The 6,000-nt window shown below is 37.9% G+C and overlaps 1 pseudogene; it reads left to right on the plus strand.

Annotated features, from left to right (window-relative positions):
- LOC127966103 (E3 ubiquitin-protein ligase listerin-like) overlaps window positions 1–5,720 on the plus strand; it is a 19,988-nt pseudogene extending 14,268 nt beyond the window's left edge.
- The last annotated feature ends 280 nt before the right edge of the window (window positions 5,721–6,000 follow it).

Below are 6,000 nucleotides of genomic sequence, written 5' to 3' on the forward strand. Positions count from 1 at the left end.
CGAGTGTTTTAATTTCATTCCTATGGAAGTTGAGCTTAAACGCTAGCGCGGTGCATTATGGGATTGAAAGCGGTGCAGAGAAGGTGTTGAGAGTGGCTGAGAGCATTAAAGAGTTTGGGCATTCTTCGACTTTATGCAAATATCGAGCAAAAAATGCCGTGCCTCAACCCATTGGCATGAAAAGAAGATGAAATGGGTGTAACAGTCTGCCTATAGATCGGCCTAATTTGTCGATGCCGATTAATTAAAAATTCCAAAAATGTCGGCCGATCAATCGGTTGTCTCTCGCCCCCCAGAGTAAGTCGCAGATAATTTAGGGCTTTGATTCTCACCGTAAGATTAAACGCACTACAAAAATAATTTATTGAAAATAAAAATCTTGTTAAAATCGGGCATAAAAAGTAAATATATTAATATATGTATTAACATTATTACAAAACTGCATAGACCCAACAATATGCAATATTATTCATAATTTTACTAAAATAATATTTTAGATGGATGTTATGTTAGTGTTACATATTAATACATTTTGAATTAGCTTTCTATTTTTCTATTTTCTTTTTTAAAGTTTTAGCAATATTTTTTGCTTTTGTCATTTTTTTTACATTTCTGTTTAGCTATAATAATATAATTAAAAATGTGTTTATTCTAAATTTTAAGATTTTTCTTTAAAAGTATTTATTTTATTTTAGCTTGATTGCTGAAAATGTAATCGTTTTAATATAAAATGTAATAGTTTGTAATAGTTTTGCTGCTACCCATGACCAGATCAGAACAGATCTTTGGTCCATCAGCTGTTAACCAATGATTTGTTACATTTATGTATTTCTCTCTTATCTGAGATCATTTCATTATGTGTGTGTGTGTTTTCTAGAAAGTGATGATCTGCAGTTTGAGGTTCCCTATCTGGCCTGCTTGGTGTACTATGGTGCGTTGAAGTACTTGCCTGCAATGGTGCGTCTGTGGTGGAACAGCCAAGAGAAACGTGTCTTCAGCACGGTGGATAAATTGAACAGCCACGCCCACACTCAAACTCACGGTGGAGAGTGGGCGTGGCTGTTCTGCAGTGGCGCAATTGGATGCTTCAGCTCAGCACGTACCTCACACACCAGGTACAGGAAGTAGAAATGTTCTGTCTGAGACTTTTAAGATAAATGCAAAAGTGAAAAGTGATTTTCTTTTTAATATGAATAACTAAAAATGGCCAGACTAGTTTGGATGATTTTTTCGTGTTTGGCAGAATGGCAGTATTCTGGAAGGTCTGTCGCTGTGGAAGAACAATGTTGACAAGCGTTTTGAGGGGGTGGAGGACTGTATGATCTGCTTCTCTGTCATTCACGGATCCAATTACTCGCTGCCAAAGAAAGCCTGCTGTACCTGCAAAAAGAAGTTCCACTCTGCCTGTCTGGTGAGTGCCACATACACAATCTTTCGCTCTTCCATCAGAGTTATTTTTAAATGAAGGCTTTTCGAGAGTAGTAACTGTAGTTTTGAGCTTTTATGTTATTTAAAAAAATGAACATCACTATCTATAATATCTGCAATTTAAAGTTAACATTGCACCCATTTTACTTCTCAAGTATTTGTGTGAAACAGGATATTCAAATGGTATTCAGAAAGTGATATTTCGACCTTTTTGATGTTAAGTTTTAATGTTTTTTTATTGATAGCATGACTGCATCCCTTTCAAATCATAAGTTTAAAACCCTATAAAAGGTCACCAGTGCACTTTTGAAAAATGAAATAGAAAATTGTATCATTTCCCATCCGCAGCAAAGTTCTCGATCAGTCACCATTTATTACTCCATTTCTGCAGATATTTCAGAATCAGCAAAATGTGCAACCTTGAATGATTTCAAACGCTTCTCGTTCCTCACTGACCAGCTTGTTTCCATTTCTTTTCATTCCACAGTATAAATGGTTCACATCTAGCAACAAATCCACATGTCCTCTGTGCCGAGAGACCTTCTTCTAAGCTCTGTCTCCATGGACACAAATAATAGCAAAATGACGTCCTCGGCAAACAGCTGACTCGGAAAGAAATGTTCTGTTCGTTTTTTTGAACATGCCATTTTTGCAGTGCTGCAAACTACCGTTGCCTTTTAGTTTGTGACTCTGAAGATGCACAAATGAACAAACAGTAGGAATTCCAGAAAACAAGTTCCCAGGCTAGATTAAAGATGGCTTGACAGGACAATGAAGGCTGAACAAGCCTATGCATTCATGGCCTTAAAGGAATAGTTCACCAGAGATCAACATTTTGCCATTATTTTGCAAACTCATTATAAATCGAACTGTTCATAGTTTCTACTGATGTGGAAAATAACGTATTTTGCTTTGATAAACGTGGGACCATATGGATGACCTGTATAGAAATAACAGACCGAGTTTTGCATTTTAGATTTCAGCTTGATGATCCTATTTTGTATAATGACACACAATGCTGTATGCAACAGAAATATCTGTTTGCTTCCATCTTTAGTTGTCATGGATTAGGCAACATGACACAATTTGTGGTTCATCATATGTCATTTTAAGTAATCTGCTTCTGTCGATCAGATTGACAGTGTCACATCTATGCATTTGTGTCTGTTCCTCAGAGCCACGGTAGCTTATCTATTGAAGCTGCAAGCTAAGCTGCAGTTTGCATTACGCGGGGAAGACATGCATTGAAGAATAATTTCAGAGGCAAAAAAGGTTGGTGATCAAAGCACATCTGAATCCATCTGTTGCTCGGCTATTAATATTTAATAGACGTTCCCGGTGAAGAGCCACATGTATTGCATGATGCAGAACACTACCTGAAACAAATATGAACAAAACCATGTGTCTCCTCTAGCCATGTTTAAATTTTAAACCCGTGCATGTTATTGAAGCATATGTAAGTAGTCAGACAGGAAAAGCCTTTGATCTTCAATCCCATATGGCTGTGGGATTCCTTTACACAACCAGTGTGACCACACATTATGTTGTCAAAATACTTCATGACTACAGAGATGGTTTTATTAGCAGAAACATGCATAATACACATGTATTACAATGTTATTACACTGTTATTACAGTGTAATAACAGTATAATTTCGAAAACATTCAGAAAAACACTAGCACATCATGTATATGTCCATTTGCATAATAATAACACAGGTTTTCACATGTATTTCTCAAATGCAAAGCCTGCACTCACTCCTATCAGTCATCTTCATTCTGTATTGTTGTCTGTATCTGTTGCCCTATACGGCATGACTGAGGCTTATCTCCTGAGAGAGGAAGGAGCAGAGGTCCTCCGAAACCAGAAAGAAAAGATCATTTTCTGTTCCATGCAGAGGAAGCTAATGCTTCTGGGTGAAGGGAAGAAGGCTTTAGAGCTCTTGGGGAGATTTAGCCGCCTTATCTATGATAAAAATCAATAGCGGTAAAGACTACAATGAGCACCGGAGAGACGGGATTGTCGGAAGGTTCTGGATATATAACGAGAGGAAACACATATATTTTAGTCACTTTCCTGTGCTAATAGAACTGCCTTAATAGTTAACGTGTAAGAGAGAGGAGAAAAGGAAAGAATAAGAGGAAGAAAATTCTAGATTTCACAGGGAAAGTTTTGCAGAGTTCACACATATAATGAGCACTGTCACAACAACCTCCCCTGATTTCCTCTTGTAAAAGCCTTTTATCGGATTTATTATGCCTAGGATGCCAATAGCTATTTCAGTGTTACTGTAAAATGCTAACCCTAGTTCTTGCAAGCATGACCAATTAGACGGGGGCTGCTGGCACCAAAATGACACTGGTTCTCAGGTCCCAGGTCTGTCTCGCTGGCGTTTGAGTCATGTATTGTAATGGAGGCTTTGTTTTCATTACATGCTTGTTTGGAAGTCATTAGGTAATTAAACATGACACGTGTATTCACTGGAGTGCTCTCAGCCGATGCGGTGTTTTACAACCTTGATGCCTTAAAAATAGGCCCATCATTGTTCATAAGCCTCAAGTATTGAACTCACGGCTGATATTTCTACAAAGCAGCTACAGATTTATGTGAACCACTAGGTGGCAGCATTGGATGGTGTCTGCTCATGTTTGACATGGGCTTTGCTGCTTTTTAAAATCCATCTTCAGAGAGGTTTTATTCAATTCACACTCTGTCAAGAGAGGGCTATTGCTCTTTAAAAGTATCAAACCAAAGCCGTCAGAAAAAAATTACTTTTCTGTATTCTCAGTGCAAAATGAGGATAGATAGATAGATAGAAAGATAGATAGATAGATGTTGGTATTGGGATGCATACAACAGAACAATAGAACGATGGAACGATAGAACAACATATAGATAGACAGAACAATAGGAGAATGGATTTGAGTAAGACGATATTGGGATGGATGGACAGAAGGATTGATGACACAATGAAAATATGATAGATAGATAGATAGTAGCTGAAATTTCAGGAATAAAATAAATGTAACATACCCAGGTTCTTGTATATTGTATATAATGCTTTATAATGTTCTTTAGTGTAACATTGTGCATCAACAAACTCACTTTGTTAAAGCGGCAAGCTCTCTGTCTTACAGCAAACTCTTATAATCTTAATGCAATCAGTGTTCTTCCTGCCATTTCAGAATGTTTGTGTGTGTGTGTGTTACGGAAAGCGTAGGCAGGGCCAGAGCTGCATGTTCAATTTTCAGCATAATGCTGCTGCGAGAACTAGTGTGCGGGGCCTAGTTAATATTCAGTCCATCCTGACCCATTTGAGGACTGCTGGTACTTCCAGAGTTGTCACGCCTCAGTTCAGTGCTGTAGGCTTCTTTTCAACTCTCTAAATAGCAGCTTGTCACTGCTGCTCTGCCAGCACAATGAAACCAGGCCAGCTCTCCTCCGCCTTCTTTCCACTTTCATTATTACCATTAAAGTAGCCAATTTGCATGGCCAGTGGTTTGGCTGACCCCTAGTGGAGACCGGCTCTGCTGTTCTGGCTTTCATTTTTTCTTGTGTGTCTAGTTCTACACTTGGCTTTATTAGGAAATGCCCTTGTTTGATGAGGAGGTCACATCTCTACTCTCACATTATTTCTTTCAAGCCACTGGCAGAAGAAAAATGAGGATTTATCCAGTCTCATCTAGGAGTTTGGCGATTGAATGGACAGGAATTAGCCAGTTGGAAAACAGTCACTTTACCCTGAATTCACTTTTCATTTCTCTGACTTGATTTCTGTTGCATAACAAAAACTGCAGCTTAGCAGATCAGCCTGTTATGTGTTGTGTGTGTGTGCGCGTGTGTGTCTTTCATTATTCCATTATTAACAGTAGTCAATTATAGGAATTATTAAACAAAAAATACTACGAAATAACTGCTTAACTAAAATTACCTGATGAAGCATTTTGAGTGTTTCAGCATGATGTGGCAGGGGTCAGGTATAAGCTCCAGGAAAATTCAACTTTACAAGGTGTAATTACGAGTTCTACAAAGACCTGAATGTTTTTATGAGTCAGAATCTTATAATTGCTGTAATTCTGGCATGTTGTTAAGTCAATTTTTGTTCAAAAAGTACATTTTAAGCCTTGCCATGTGACTCATTCTACCTCAAATCTTATGACTTGTTGATGTGTGCAGCCTGTTTAAATGACCAGAAGATATTTTTTTAATCAATTACTTACCCCCATGTTGTTCCATACCTGTAAAACCTTAATTTATTTTCGTAACACAAATAAAGATTTTTTGATGCGTTCCGAGGGCGCTCTGAACCTCCAATAGACAGAAAGGATCCTAACACGATCAAAGCTTAGAAACATAGCAAGGAGATCGTTAAAATAATCCATGTGACATCAGTGGTTCAACTGTAATTTTTAGATGCTATGAGAATACATTTAGTGCGAAAGAAAACAAAAATAATGACTTTATTCAACAGTTCGTCTCCTCCAAGTCCCTCCAACCCTACAGCACAATTTTTGGGGAGTTTCACATGTGTAAACAACGTATGCTGTTCTGTGTCAGCAGCATCATGATAT

The sequence above is a fragment of the Carassius gibelio genome, chromosome B10 (genome assembly GCF_023724105.1).
Source record: "Carassius gibelio isolate Cgi1373 ecotype wild population from Czech Republic chromosome B10, carGib1.2-hapl.c, whole genome shotgun sequence".
In the NCBI taxonomy this organism is placed as follows: domain Eukaryota; kingdom Metazoa; phylum Chordata; class Actinopteri; order Cypriniformes; family Cyprinidae; genus Carassius; species Carassius gibelio.